This window comes from Hyla sarda (assembly GCF_029499605.1).
Source record: "Hyla sarda isolate aHylSar1 chromosome 2 unlocalized genomic scaffold, aHylSar1.hap1 SUPER_2_unloc_6, whole genome shotgun sequence".
In the NCBI taxonomy this organism is placed as follows: Eukaryota; Metazoa; Chordata; class Amphibia; order Anura; family Hylidae; genus Hyla; species Hyla sarda.
Genome location: NW_026607613.1, coordinates 632,765 through 648,525, shown reverse-complemented (window position 1 = coordinate 648,525; position 15,761 = coordinate 632,765). Strand labels below are relative to the sequence as shown.

General features: G+C 49.8%; 1 long non-coding RNA gene across 1 annotated transcript in view; it reads left to right on the top strand.

Moving 5' to 3' along the window:
* Window positions 1-2,521: 2,521 nt before the first annotated feature.
* Window positions 2,522-15,761, top strand: part of LOC130298380 (uncharacterized) — an 80,376-nt gene continuing 67,136 nt past the window's right edge. The window contains exons 1-2 of the long non-coding RNA XR_008849765.1: window positions 2,522-2,652; window positions 2,753-2,917. This is a non-coding gene — a long non-coding RNA (uncharacterized LOC130298380). The remainder of the gene's footprint in view (window positions 2,653-2,752; window positions 2,918-15,761) is intronic.

The following is a 15,761-nucleotide window of genomic DNA, read 5'->3' as shown; positions in this document are numbered from 1 at the left end:
GCTTAGGGGCCTCCTCAAAAAATCTTGCAGGGGGGCCTCCAAATTTATTGTTACCCCACTGTTCCAGCTGTTGCAAAACAACAACTCCCAGCATTTCTGTACAGCCACTGACTGTCCAGGCATGCTGGGAGTTTAGCAACAGCTGGAGGCCCCCTGTTTGGGAATCACTGGTGTAGAATACCCCTATGTCCACCCCTGTGCAATCCCTAATTTAGTCCTAAAATGCGCATGGCGTATTTCAAGGAAACAGTTTAGGGCCACATATGGGGTATCTCCGTACTCGGGAGAAATTGCACTACAAATTTTGGGGGTCTTTTTTTTCCTTTTACCGCTTGTGAAAAGGAAAAGTTGGGGGCTACACCAGCCTGTTAGTGTAAAAAAATAATTTTTTTTACAATTACATGCTGGTGATGCCCCATACTTTTTATTTCCACAAGCGATAAAAGGAAAAAACAGACCGCCAACATTTGTAACACAATTTCTCCTGACTACGTAAATACCCCAGATGTGAGCGTAAAATGCTCTGCGGGCTCACAACAAGGCTCAGGAATGAGAGCGCACCATGTACATTTGAGGCCTAAATTGGTGATTTGCACAGGGGTGGCTGATTGTACAGCGGTTCTGACAAACACAAAAAAAAAAAATACCCACATGTGACCCCATTTTGGAAACTACACCCCTCACCGAACGTGACAAGGGGTATAATGAGCCTGAACACCCCACAGGTGTTTGACAAATTTTCATTAAAGTTGGATGGGAAAATTTAAAAATATATATTTTTTCACTAAAATGCTGGTGTTACCCTAAATTTTTCATTTTTACAAGGGAAAATAGGAAAAAAGCCCCCCCAAATTTGTAACCCCATCTCTTCTGAGTAAGAACATACCACATATGTGAATTTAAAGTGCTCTGCTGGCGAACTACAATGCTCAGAAGAGAAGGAGCGCCATTGGGATTTTGTAGAGAAAATTTGTCCGGAATTGAAGGCCACATGTGTTTACAAAGCCCCCATAGTGCCAGAACAATGGACCCCCGACACATGTGACCCCATTTTTAAAACTACACCCCTCACGTAATGTAATAAGGGGTACATTGAGAATTTACGCCCCAAATGTGTCTGACAGATTTTTGGAACAGTGGTCCGTAAAAATGAAAAATTAAATTTTTCATTTGCACAGCCCACTGTTCCAAAGAGCTGTGGGGTGTAAATACTCACTGCACCCCTTATTAAATTCTGTGAGGGGTGTAGTTTCCAAAATGGGGTCACATGTGGGGGGGTCCACTGTTCTGGCACCACGGGGGGCTTTGTAAACGTACATGGCCCTGACCATTCCAAACTAATTCTCTTTCCAAAAGCTCAATGGCGCTCCTCCTCTTCTGAGCATTGTAGTTCACCAGAACTTTCACAGTAGGAAAGCCGTTCACTGCAGCATCTTTGTCATTAGATCGGTCAGCCTGGTCCCAACCGGAGTGGTTGTGGTGCAAAACTGTGCAGCTAGGAAAAAACCACCAGTAAGTGCCCGCTGCATTCACCAGCACAGAAAGCCATATATGCCAGCGGAAAGCCGCCACATAAATGCTGCACGTGCTGGTCAAGTGGACCAGTTGCCCATAGCAACCAATCAGATCGCTTCTTTCACTTTTCAGAGGCCTTTTTAAAAATGAAAGAAACTACCTGATTGGTTGCTATGGGCAACTGGTCCACTTTTCCTCTTCCCTGGTTTTGATAAATCTCTAAGACCCCCCCCCCCCCCTAGTGCTTTTAGCAAAAATAACACAAAGATAGCTGAGAAAAGACATGAGGGGGAAGATTTTGATGTTTGCTTTTTTTTGCAAAATAAAAAACAAAACATCAAACAAGAATTGTGTTTGTTCCTAGGCTTAGGCTGTGATTAAAAACAACATATAAATGGTGTTTTTCAAAGCCCACATTGCTTTATTTCTGGTGCTTTTCCCCCCTTTCGACAGACGTCTGTCCAGCTATTGCAAAGCTACAACTCCCAGCATGCCCTGACAGCCGAAGGCTGAGAGTTGTAGTTTTGCAACAGGTGGGCAGCCACAGGGGATCGGTGTTGCAGTATGTCAATCTAGGGCCATGGTGTCTGATCTTGAACTGGCAGCAGGAGCCACGACCACTTTAAATCAATGGTTGCTGGGACGTCTGACTAGTGACATCCTTCGCTCCAGACCGCAACGTCAGGGACGTCACTCGTCAGACGTCCCGGCGGCCAGCGCTGCTCATTGAGCCTACCGGAGTAGCATTGATCTATGTAAGAAACCTATGGGCCCAGGCTGTTGGGGCCACCAAATGATATTACATATACAGAATGTCTGGTTAGGAGAAACAAATATAACGCACCCACAGGGAGTGGCGCCATTTTAATAAAAATTGTCAAAAACCTTAGATAACAGACATACAGAATATATTAGAAAGCTTTTTTGATTTTCAGCCAATCAGAGAGCAGCACTACTGAAATAGAACTCCCAGGAGGTAACAGCGTGTCACACATGTGATGTCATAACCATTGTCCACCAAAGAGCAGCACTGAGCAGAAATAACACGGCTCCTGTTCATTCTCCATCAGTGAGGGGCCGGTGCTGGACACTGTGTAGGGACGCGGGAATGCAAAGTCATACACATGACTGTGACTGGTAAGTGTTACATTGTTGTGTCCAAAAGATCTTTAGTGCAGTTCCATGTGTATTTCTATGATAAACATGTAAATAATTTATCTTTTTTTTCTTATCTTAGATGCACTATCTCCAGGACATGGAGTAGCATTTCCGGACCTACAGCAAGACGTTGGATGAAGGCATAGCCCCAGAAATAACACTGGTCCTGTTCATCAGTGAGGGGCCGGTGCTGGACACTGTGTAGGGACACGGGAATGCAAAGTCATGCACATGACTGTGACTGGTAAGTGTTACATTGTTTTGTCCAAAAGGTCTTTATTGCAGTTCCATGTGTATTTCTATGATAAACATGTAAATAATCTATCTTTTTTGTCCCATATCTTAGATGCACTATTTCCAGGACATGGAGTAGCATTTCGGGACCTACAGCAAGACGTTGGATGAAGGCACAGGCCTAGGAATCATGCACATACACAGAAACATTTGCCCAAATTATAGAGGTAACCTCCTTTAGTATGCCCACAGGAAGGGCCATACAGTAGCCATGGATTCCCTACAGGTTTCCTCCCCTCTGGAGGTTTTTCCTGTCCTGAGTATTAGTTACTGTACGCTCTTTGTGAGTGATGGGAGGTTACAAAAAAAACCCTACACAAACATTTTAATAAATAATAAATAAAGTTCCCCTTTTTTTTTTAACTGTTCTTTGACTTGTTCGACTCATTTATTTATTTCTGTGTGTGAAAATAGAGTTAGCAAAACATGGATGACCAAAGCTGCTCTCCTGCACGATCTGCATAATGCGGTGCGGAGAGAGGTAACTGGTGCTTGGTGGTGCAGTTTATGAGGCAAACGTAGAACACCCAGCAAGTTCCATGCACAAGCCTTTTTCTGATGAATGGGACTCATGCAGGGAACTTGCTAGGGGTCATACGGTTGCAAAGGATCAACTTTTGGGTACATGAACTGTCCCTTAAAGGGGTACTCCGCCTCTAGATATCTTATCCCCTATGTAAAGTATAGGGGATAAGATGTCTGATCAATGGGATCCTGCAGCTGGGACCCCAGCAATCTCCATGCAGCAACCAAAATTCTTAATAGTATGTTTAGCTCACTGGTTCCTGTGGCAGGATTTGTGACATCATGCCACACCTTCTTGTGACATCACACCACCTCCCATAGACATAAATGGAAAGGGCGTGGGGTGAGGTCACGACCCGCACCACGAGAACCCAGAGTTCTAAATATATTATTTGGAACGCCGGGTGCTGCATGAAGATCACGGGGGCCCCAGTGATCAGTCATCTTTTGTCCTATCCTTAAGGTAGGGGATAAGATATCTAGGGGCGGAGTACCACTTTAAGGAATTAGAGAGTGTAGGCATGCCTTACAAGCAGGTAGAAAAAGAACAGCTGGGAGAAATGACAGGACACAAAGCAATATTTGGCTGGGACCAATTTTGGGTGTGTTCTGGCCAATTAAAGGAGAACTATGGCAAAAATTAACTTATCCCCTACCCATGGGTTATGGGATAAGTAGCTGATCGTGGGGGGTCTCCCTGCAATACCTGGGATGAGACCCGTCGCTCAGTGAGAAGCGCTCGCTGCAGACGTCAAATCTCAATTTCCCTGGACCCCCCCCCCCTTCCTTCATGTCCACCACAGATGCCCCCAGACTGCTGTCTCTTACAGAGTTTTATGCCCAGAAATGGTTGGCTACTCACTTTGTCAGTAGATTCTCATCCTAAATATGAAGACAATCGGGGAAATGTACCTGTGGAGAGGAAATGTTGTCCAGTTTCTCTTAGCAACCAATCAGATCACTTCTTTTATTTTTCAGAGGTCTTCTCAAGAATGAAAGAAGCAATCTGATTGGTTGCTATGGGCATCCTGATGAAAACATCTTTTTTTTATTTAACAACTACAATACTACAACTCCCATTGCAGTGTGTCTGTTCAACCTGTGCCTCCTCCAACCCTGACCCTTAGGGGGGCATAGACGGACCACACTGGGGGTTGTAGTACTTTCATTTTTACAGTTCCCCTATAACTCTGCAGCTTCGGTAGAAGTATAAGGCTCAGCCTTAGAGTCAGTGTATATGGCTGCTCCGGTGTTCTTCTATTTTACAGCCTGGACCCTGTTCTCCTCCACACTGGTCCTTGTGGTCGGGTCAGATGGTTCTGGACTGGGGCTGAACGGTTGCTTGAGGGATTTAGTGGCAGATTTTTTTGGGACTTCAGTTGTTGGATGACCTCTCTCTTCAGTGGCTGCTGATATTCGTAGTACAGAATTTACAGGTGTTATGTAAAAGGGGTACTCCGGGGGAAAACATTTTTTTTTTTTTTTTTTTTTAAATCGACTGGTGCCAGAAAGTTAAACAGATTTGTAAATTACTTCTTAAAAATCTTAATCCTTACAGTACTTATCAGCTGCCGTATGCTACAGAGGAAGTTGTATAGTTCTTTTCGGTCTGACTACAGTGCTCTCTGTGAGTAGGAGCAAATCTCCATAGTAAACTTCTCCTACTCCGGACAGTTCCTCACATGGACAGAAGTGTCAGCAGAGCGCACTTCCTGTAGTCCAGAGAAGTTCAGTGTGTGCAGCGAGCGGGTGTGTCCCTTTCTGAGCTCCTCCAGACTTCCAGAGGCAAAGCAGCAGGTGTTACATCAGCTTTTCCCAGGAGCGTGGCAGGCTCCTCAGGAGAGCCTCCCTGCATGGAGTCTCGGGCCTCCACTCCTCGTTCTTCCAGGCTGGCGGGGAGTAAAGAGAAAACTGCAACAGCCAATGTTCCGGCCGGAGGAAGAAGATCTAGCAGAGTCTGCAGCAATGCAGGCTCTGCTCCTCCGGCAAAGTGTGCCAGCCAGAGATCTGGTAGAAAGAAGGTGAGGGGGAAAAGTGTGGAGTTGTGGGCTGAGAGAGGGCCCAAAGAGTCCAGCGAGACCTACTGCTCTCGCATGGCCGCAAGGTTTGCGGAGTACGACCAGTGCGGCAAGGAGCTGAAGATGGCCAGAGAGGATCTACGGGTGTCTCAGAATCTGGCAAATACGGGGTCCAAAAAGAACCATCCAGAATTAAAATAAAGGATCTCAGCGCTGAAAAGCGAAATTGTGAAATTAGAGATGCGGAGGGCAGAGATCATTGAAGGGAGCGGCCTCTTCCGGGAGAAGCTGATCAACGAGGATCGGTTTGCCGCCATGAAATCCCCAGGTAAGGTGGAGGTGGATGATGGGGAGAGTAGTGGCGGTGAAGAAAGTGAGGATGGTGGTGAGGAAGAGGAGAAGGTGGTGGAAAGTGCAGTTGTGGAGAAAGATGCTGTGCCTGTAGCCCATACCACCCAGGACAGCTACATTGAGCCGCACAGGTGGCACTTCCACTTACTGATAGCGAGGAGGATGATGCGGAGAGTGAGGCTGGGGGATTGCTGAGGGCTATAGTGTTACAGGAGTCCCCAGCCCACCTCCAGAATTTCACTTTTGGAGAAGACCCATGTGAGGATGTGGCAGTTAAGCATAAAGCTAAGAAACATAAGATGCAGGAAACTGTGCAGTATGTCTTTGTTCCTTTCCAGCAATCTGGGCCAGCTGCAAAGCTGGTTCAGGCTGCTGGGCCCCCCAGACTGCCAGACCCCGTTTCTGTGGTGGAACGGAGCCAGCGTGGGGGGTACAGCATGGCGTCAGTAAAGGCTGTGGACGCAATAGAAGTGAAGCCCACCCATCCTGCCGGTAGGGAGGGGCAGGATGGGCTCATGGTGGGCAGCTCTGGCACTGCAGGACCGTCCCAGGGTGGCGGGGGGCGTGTCCAAGTGCCAGAGGCGAGCTATGCCGCCGTGTGCTCTGGGGGGCGGTTCCCTGAGTTCTGTGGGCACTACCGGCACTGCAGGGCACTCCCCTGTGAGGGGGGGGGAGTGTCCGGGTGCTGGTGGCAGAGAGTGGTAGGTCCATGTGCTCGGGTGGCGGTCCTCCGAGTATAGTGTGTTCTGTGGGCACTGCGGGGCACTCCTCTGTGAGGGGGGGAGTGTCCGGGTGCCGGAATCATCCGCAGAGCCCGTGCGGTCGGGCAAGGCAGGTGCTGGCATTGTGGGAGGAGCTGGGGTGCGCCCAATGGGGCAGTCTCAGACTCTGATAATAACATCAGCCATGGAGGAGGAGCCATCGGTGTTGACCCCAGCAGCAGCAGCACCAGAGAAAAAGACCATTCTGAAGCCAGCAATACTACAACTCCCAACCAGCCCAGAATCTATTAGTCAGGTCAAGAGTGCAGGGTGGGTGAATGCTGAGTGTGGTAGTGTTGTGGATGAGAGGAGTGTATGTGGGAGTGTCAGTGGAGTGAATGTTGGTGGGAGTGGTAGTGATATAAATGGTAAGTCTGGTGTGGATGAGAGTGGTGGTGCGAATGGTGGTATTAGTAGTTCTGGGTCTGGTTCTGGGTCTGGTCTGGCTGCCCCCCGGTAGTGATTGCTCCTAGGAGCTATGCCAATGTCACTGCCGGGGGTTCAGGGGGGTCCCTGTCTCCGGCCGGCCCTGGGGGCCATTTGCAACAGTGCCTCCTGGAGGCTTTACGCAGGGGCGACAGGTCGATCCAGGTAGAGGGAAGGGGTGAGGTCGACCTGTCTTTCTGGATAGAGAGACACGGTTTGGGGGCTTTCCGAGAGCGGAATGGGGAGGTGGTCTGGTCCCTCCCGACACCCGGGCAGGACAATAACCGTAGGAATGTGGTCCGTCTGATTTGGAGGGGCGAGGATGCGTGTCCAGCACGCGCTAAAGTGGTTGAGCTCCTCCTTCAGATGGAATTCAGGGCGAGTGACATCTTTGCCCTGATTCACCCCCACGGTTCGTCTGAGTTTGACGTCAGTTTCGTTCGGCCAGAGGGTCTTGAACTCTTCTGGTCGAACTATGAAGTGGCGAAGAACGAGCCCGGCTGGCGGGATTTCGCCGTAAAGGCCATTTCCCGTCAGAACTCTGTCAAGAAAGTGACCGTTTTGACCCGTAACGAGTCGCTTTCTTGTTATGACATCATGACCTGGCTCGGTCGGTATGGGGATGTGACGGACATGCCCAAGAAAAACTTTGATGAGCACGGGATCTGGTCTGGGGCCTGGACGTTTTCCATCAAACTCAAGCGTTCAGGCAGTACGGTTGCCCACATTCCGTCAGCCGCCTTCCTTGGACGTGATAGGATTCAGGTCTTCTACCAGGGGCAGCCTAAGGTCTGTTACAGGTGTGGCAGCCCCACCCACTTTAGCGCAGCCTGTACTGTGCAGGTCTGCGCTTTGTGTGGTGGGTCATCTGGCCGCATCCTGTCGGCAGATCCGGTGCCACCTGTGTGGTGTCCTCGGACACCCTTTTAGCCGTTGTCCTAGCGCCTTCACCCGTGCGGCGGCCGCTCTGGCTGAGGAGAGCTGTGAAGTTGCCTTGGCTGGGGAGGGTACGAGCAGGGATGGGGGCGCAACAGGGCTAGTGAGGAGGAAAAAGGGCCCCGCCAAACTAAGGCGGGAGGAAAATCGTAGAAGGAGAAGGGAGCTGGAGAGTGCCTAGGTGGCGGGGGTAGCTTCAGCCCCTGCTCCTGAAGCTGGCCCTGTAACTGCTGAAGCCCTGGAGGAGAACGTGCTAGATGAGGAGATCAGGAGACTGCGCAAAGAGGATGGCAATATGGCCGACCCTTCTGATTCCTCCCACTATGAAAGTGTGGATGAGGATAGTGGGGAGAGGCCTAAAAAGAAATATAAGGGCAAAAGGAAAGGTAGAAAGAAGAGGTCAGAGTCATCTGCTCCTTGTACTACGGGCCAGGTCCAAAACGGAAGCCTGACTGCCCCCCCCCTCTGATTGACCTGTCAAACCGGTACCTAGTCCTCGATACCATCTCCTCTCCCTCCTTGGAGGGGGAAGGTGAGGGCGGGGTGCCTAGGAAGAAAGAGCCTCTGGGGGGAACTGGGCCCTGTCCTGTCGGGACACCTTCCTCGGAGGGCAGGGCTAGACACAGGCCGGATGGAGACGGGGATCAAATGGATCAATCTGAATCCAAAAAAAGGTCTAAGTGTGGTCCTGCCCTCTCGTCTTCTTCAGGGTATGAGGGGGCGAAAAATAAAGGGAAGCAAAAGTAAAGGGTGTGGCCGTCTAATTTAATCACCCTGTATGGCGGCACTCACCCCATTGACGCTGGCATCTATTAATTGTGCCAGCATAAAGTCGGATACGGCTAGATTTGCAGCCTTTGATTTTCTCGGCCGCATTGAAGCCGATCTTTTCTTTTTACAAGAGACCAGGTTGTCAGATCTTGTCTCTCTGGTAAAAGCCAGAAGAGAGTGGAGGCGCGGCCCCTCCCACTGGTCTCTTGCGGCTGAGCCGTATAGTGGGGTGGCGGTCCTTTTTACCGCTTCTGTTGAATGCCGACGGGTTATTGAATTAGAAATGGGGAGGTGCCTGATCTCAGATGTCTTCATGAAGGGACAAGAGCTCCGGCTCATTAACATCTATGCCCCGCAAACTAAGCGGGGCCGTAAAGATCTCTTTATGAGGATTAAGCCCTTTCTTTTTACGAGTCAGCAAGTGATCTTTGGAGGGGACTTCAATAATGTCACAAGGTCCCAAGATAGGAGAGGCTCCAATGGTCCGCTGACTTGCGATAGTGTGGCACTGATTAGCATAGCTAGAGAAGCTCGCCTGGAGGATGCCCACATCCGGAGCCCCTCGGGCCACACGGGTTTCACCTATCATCAAGGTAGTCGCAGGTCTAGGATAGATAGGTTTTATTTAAAGGAGGAATCCGTCTCTTCCGCAGTGTCCGTGGTTGAGGTGGAGTTCTCCGATCACTGTATGATTTCGTTTTCCCTGAATGTTTCAGAGACCCCCCGGATGGGAAAAGGTTATTGGAAGCTGAATTTGTCCCTCCTGGAGGAAGCGGAGATAAGACAGTCCTTTGAGGATTTTCTTCAGAGTCAGGTACCTTTACTGGACCTATGTAGTAGTAAGTCAGAGTGGTGGGAGATATTCAAGAAGCGGGTTGCAGGGTTCTTCCGCCAGCTCTCGAGCCTCAGGTCCCTGAACAGGTACCGCTTGTATCAGGGTCTGAGGAGGAAACTCGAGCTTCTCGTCTCGACTGGAGGTAGCCAGGAGGATATCTCCAGAGTGAAATCCTTGCTGATGGGGTGTCAGTACGATAGGCACGCATCTTTGGTTTTTGAGCGGGATTTCGGGAAGTACCGCTCGCCCGACCCTTACAGAAACTGTAAGATTTCGGGAAGTACCGCTCGCCCGACCCTTACAGAAACTGTAAGATGTCAGTAGTAAAGTCATTTCAGGACTGATTGATAGTACGGGATCTCTGAATCGGTCCAGATCAGGGATCTTGTAGGTTGTCAGATCCTTCTACTCGCACCTCTTGGGAAGGAAGGATCTAGATCGAGACAGCATGTTGGCTTTCCTGGCTGAAACCATTCCTGAGCCAGGGGTAGACCCCTCTCTTGATGTTTTGGCAGAAGAAATCAGAGAAGAGGAAGTGAGACTGGCGATCGAGGGGCTCGCCCCTAAGAAGTCGCCAGGTCCGGATGGCTTAACATCCGAGTGGTACAAGACCTTTAAGGAATCTTTAGCTCCCCACTTGACTGAGGTATTCATGAGTGTCTCTCCTCGGGCACTCTGCCGAAGTCAATGAGGAGGTCAGCCCTGATTCTTCTCTCAAAGGGTAAAGATCTCAGCCGAATTGAGAATTGGAGGCCCATAGCTCTTCTCAATACGGACAGGAAGCTTCTGGCCAAGATACTGTTTAATCGGCTTGTGAAGTTTGCACCTCGGCTCCTTTCGGGGACTCAGCACTGCTCTGTTCCAGGCCGAAGCACCTTAAGTGCTGTCCTTAGTGTCAGGGAGGCAGTGGAGCGGAGTAGAGCGGGTTTCTGGAAGGGGTACTTGCTGTCCCTGGATCAGGCCAAGGCATTTGATCGGGTGAACCACGAGTACCTCTGGTCCGTCCTCCTGAGATATGGCTTACCGAGTACTTTTGTTAATTGGCTTAAGATCTTGTATGCAGGGGCAGAGAGTTCCCGCTGGTGAACGGTTGGTCTGGCCGCTCTTTTGAGGTGGGGTCCGGAGTCCGTCAGGGTTGTCCTTTGAGCCCGCTTTTATACGTGTTCGCAAACGATCCCTTCGTCCGGAGGGTAGATTGTGGGCCGTTGGCGGGAGTCGGGATGAGTCTGGCGGAGCCGGATGTCACCCAGAGAGTGGTGGCATACGCTGACGACGTCACTATTTTCGTCTCCTCGAGAGAGGAGGTCGATGTGGTGATGTCGGAGGTGGACCGCTACTCGGAGGCATCTGGGTCTAAGATCAACCGGGATAAGTGTGAGAGTCTCTGGCTGGGAGGGGGGGATCCCACGTTTGATCTCCCGGACACCCTTCCAGGGCCCCAAGAATCAGCAAAAGTCTTAGGCATCACTTTCGGCCAGGATGATTATCCCACCAAAAACTGGGATGGTAAGCTCCAGGATGCCACTCAGAAGGTGAACCAGTGGAAGGGTTGGTCTATGACCCTCAGGGAAAGGGTACACCTGATCAAAGCGTACCTGCTCCCCTTGTTTATCTATCTGGGCAGCATATGTATCTTGCCAGAGGCTTACTACACTAGGATCTACAGCCTGTTTTTCCAACTGTTATGGGGGAACAGGATGAACCTAGTCAAGAGGGAGGTTAAGTACCGCACGAGGAGACTAGGGGATTTATCTATGGTAAACCCTGTGGTGTTCTTTACGAACACCTTCTTGAAAGCTAACATCGCAAACCTCTGGAAATAGAGGGCTCCTCCGTGGCTAATCTCCTGCAGGGAATGGTTTCGGCCTTTCTTCCAGGAATGGGAGAGAGGAGGGCGAGTGAAGGACCTCCGCACGCCCCATGGATATTTTCCGGCTTATGCTACCCTGACTCTGAAGGCGATACGTCGGTGGGGTCTGGGAGTGTGGGAGATCAGGACCCAGTCAAGGCAGTTCCTTGACAAACGGGTTCTCTTGACCCATTTCCAGAAGCCTCTGGCGCTCAGGGACTGCCCAGGTCGGGATCTGAGGGTGGGGTTGTACCTTTTAAACATGAAAAGGATCCCCCAGTAGTTTTGGGACTTGGCCTGGTGCTGCTTTCAGGGGAAGCTATATGTAAGGGACAATCTGAAGTGTAGGAACTCTGATGACCGGGGATGTCCCCGAGAAGAGTGTGGGGACACGCTGGAAAGCATGGACCATTTCCTGCTTCATTGTCCCTTTAATATAGGGGTCTACAACCGGGTGGGCGCTTCCATCGGCTGGAGTCAACTTGCCGGCCTTACCTATCCGGAGTGGGCTTATGGGGCATTCAGGAACCTGGGTGGCCGAGATCGGGCACTTTATTCTTAGTTAGTTTAGTGGTTAGGTACTACACGTGGAACGCACGGTGTTTAGTGTCGACCCAACAGAAAAACCTCTCCGAGGTGGAGGTCTGTAGGAATATCACCGGTGACCTCGGGAAGATCAGGTCTTTGGAGTATGGCAGTCTTGGTACCAGTAGGGCTTCTCTCCTGTGGAGAGGTTTTTCTTTTGATGTGCCCTAGGTACTAGACCTTTTTAGGTAGAATATCTTTATTTTGGTTAGGGGCAGTGTTATAGGGATAGTGATAGGGTGAGAGCAGGGTCAGTTTTAATGGAGGGATAGAATTAGGGAAAATTGTAGGGGGGAGTTAGGGAAAGAGTTTAAAATTATTTTCATGTATCAGGTCTGCCACCCTTCTTCCTGGTGGTGGGCCAATGCATGTGCACGCTAGCTTTTTGTTTTGATTTAAGCTGATATGGTATGAAGGGCTTACAGGCGACCAAACTTGGGCATAAGGTAGCTTTGGTTCAGTGTGTATATATGTATAAGTTTGTGTGTAAGTTGGTTGGGAGGAGTGCTAGGTGGGGAGGGTGTTTTTTTTTTTTTTTTGTGGGTGGTGGTGTTTTGCTTTTCTTTTGGGGACCTGACATGGGTCAGTTATGGACAGGACTTTGTGTACGAACGGTATGGACTCTGACCCATGTGCAGGAGGGGTGGTGTGGGAGAGGGTACAGTTTTAGTGTAGGGATTTTGGTAGGGTTTTCTATTGTTTTTTTAGGTTTTCTGTAGTGTATAAATATTATTTTTTTAGTTAAATACTATATTATTATGTTCATGTGATTTCGTATGTATATTGTTTATGTGTGTGTGTATATATATATTATGTGTGTGTGTATATATATATATATATATATATATATATATATAATAATAATAATAATTTTTTTTTTTCTTTTCACATTGCAGAATTACAGTAGTTATGGCAGTCGGACCAGTTATTATGTTACGTGCTTTATTTGAGTTTATTATGTTGTTACGTTGTTTATTTGAGCTTATTTTGTCCATTTTTTTAAAATTTATTTTTATTTATTTATAAAAAAAAAAATGAAATTTTTTATTTATTTATTTATTTATTTATTTTTCTTGTTTTGTTTCCCGAATATGGATGGTTTTGAGTTGTAGCCAGGTAGTGCTAAATTTTATTTTCATATTTTGATAAGCCAAGTGCTATTTTTATGTTCATTTTTGGTATGCGTGTGAGTGTGTTGTTTGGTTCGGTTAGGTGGGTTGACATATTTTAGGTTTTTGTAAAGCTGGGCTGGCCGGTTAGGCAGGGTTTTGTTTTAGTTCTTTGGTACCAGTATATTTGTTATTTATGTTATAGCTGGTTAAGCTTGTCTTGTGTTTTTGTATAAGTTTTGTACTTTTATAATAAAAAAGAGTGTCAGCAGAGAGCACTTCCTGTGGAACACAGCAGCTGTTGGGTGTGTCTGACTTCCAGAGTTTTCCAGAGAGAGAGGATTGAAGCAGTGTTTCCTACAGCCTTTTCCCCAGGAGGGTGGCAGCTTCCTTGGGAGAGCCTCCTGCTATGGAGCCCCAGACTTCCACCCCTCGAACTAGGACGGCGGGGGATGGGAGTGAGAGAGCTACGGCCGATTCCCAGGACAGGGTGAGAAGATCCAGCAAGCTCCGCAGTAATTTGGAGCCCACTCCGCCGTCCGTCGCTGGAAACCGCAAGGCGTCCAGTAAGAAGCTTATAGTTATGTCTTCGGGGACTGTGTCTGATACTATGGAACCCCAGCAATGGGGGGTGAAGGGTCCCAGGGAGTCGCTAGCTACTTTCAGTTCCCGCATGCAGGCAAATCTAGTAGAATATGAGTAGCTGGGAAAAAAGCTGAAAATCATAAGGGAAGACCTGAAGTTTGCTCGCTACCAAACAGATAACTCTGCCAAGGCCATGAGGGCAAGGTTCGCTGCCAGGGTGTGTCATCTGAAGGCAGAGGAGTAGGAGGTGGTGAGAGCCCGAATGCTGATTGTAGAGGGTGCAGGCATGTTTAAAGAAAAATTAAAGAATGAAAACCGCTATAAAACCATGCGTACCCCTGTGAAGGAGGAAGAGGATAGTCAGGGGGAGGAAGAGTGCTTGTGTGTCACGGAGGAGAAGATGGAGGAAGGTGGTGAGGGAGATGGCGGCAGTGAGGGTGATGAGAGTGAGGGGGATGTGTGTGATACCCCGTATACCCCTAAGACCTCTGTCACCCCGAGTGCAGATTACATCAACCCTGCCCAAGTCGCCTTACCAGCCACCTCTGAGGAAAGTGACAGTAGTGATGGCGGTGACAGTGGACTGGTCTGTGGGGGGCTCCTGTGGGCCATAGTGATGCAGGAGTCACCCACCCGTCTGTAAAATTGCAGTTTTGGCCAGGACCTGGGCCCTGAGGGGAGGAAGAGGAAAAAAAGAAGAAGAAAAAGGCTGAGGAGCAGATAAAGTTTGTTTTCTCTCCAATCCAGCAGTCTGGGCCACCTGAAAAGTTGATTCAGGCTGCTGGGCCTCCCACCCTGCCAGATCCCGCTTCTGCTGAGGAACGGGACCAGCACAGGGGGTACAGTGCTGCATCCAACATGGCCGCGGGTGCTACAGTCACGTGTCCTGCTGGTAGGGAAGAGCAGGACGGGCTAATGGTGGGCAATAGTTATGCGGCAGTTTGCAAGGGGAGCGGTTCCCCGAGTATTGTGGGCAATGTTACTAGCCCTGCGGGGCACTTCCCTGAGAGGGTGGGGGGGAGTGTCCAGGCGTCTGAGGTGTGTGGTGAGATCTTCTGCTCGGGGGGCGGTCCCCTGGGCGCTGCTAGTAGTGTCGGTGCTGCGGGGCACTCCCCTGAAAGGGGGGGAGCGTCCAGGTGTCAGAACCTGCTGCTGAGCCCGTGCGGTTGGGCACAGTGTGTGGCGCGGACACTGCAGGGATCTCCCCTGTGAGAGAAGGGAGTCCCTGCACATCAGTGGCACGAGGAGGGGTGAAGTTGCGCCCGGAGGGGCAGCCTCAGCTTCGGGAGGTGATGTCGGCGGTAACATCTCGAATGGAGGAGGAGTCAGCGTCGCCGACAATGGCAGCCGCCGGTGACCTGAGAATGTACAAAAATGCCAAGCTAAAGCATGTTTAGGCCAGCCCAGAGGTAGTGGGTGAAGCAGCTGCTGATCCCAAAAATACTGTCAATAAAAGCAATGTTAATACAAGGTGTTTGAAAGATGGGAGTGGTAGTGCGGTGGATGAGAGGGGTGTATGTGGCAGTGGCAGTGGTGCAAATGGGAGGAGTGGTAGTGGTGCAGATGGGAGGAGTGGTAGTGGTGCAGATGGGAGGAGTGGTAGTGGTGCAGATGGGAGGAGTGGTAGTGGTGTAGATGGGAGCAGTGGTAGTGGTGTAGATGGGAGGAGTGGTAGTGTTGTGGATGGGAGGAGTGGTAGTGGTGTGAATGAGAGTGGTGATAGTGGAGTGAATGAGAGGAGTGGTAGTGGTGCAGATGGGAGGAGTGGTAGTGGAGTGATTGGGAGGAGTGACAGTGAAGTGAATAAGAGTGGTGATAGTGGAGTGAAGAGGAGGGGTGGTAGTGGTGTGAATGAGAGGAGTGGTAGTGGTGCAGATGGGAGGAGTAGTGGTGTGAATGAGAGTAGTAGTAGTGGTGTGGATGGTAGGAATAAGAGTGGCTTTTGTGGCAGTACAGGTGGCCTAGGCGGGGATGTAGGGACGGTGTCTGGTCCGGCTGCCCCCCCGGTCGTCAGGAGTTATGCAAGTGTGGCGGCTGGGGGTT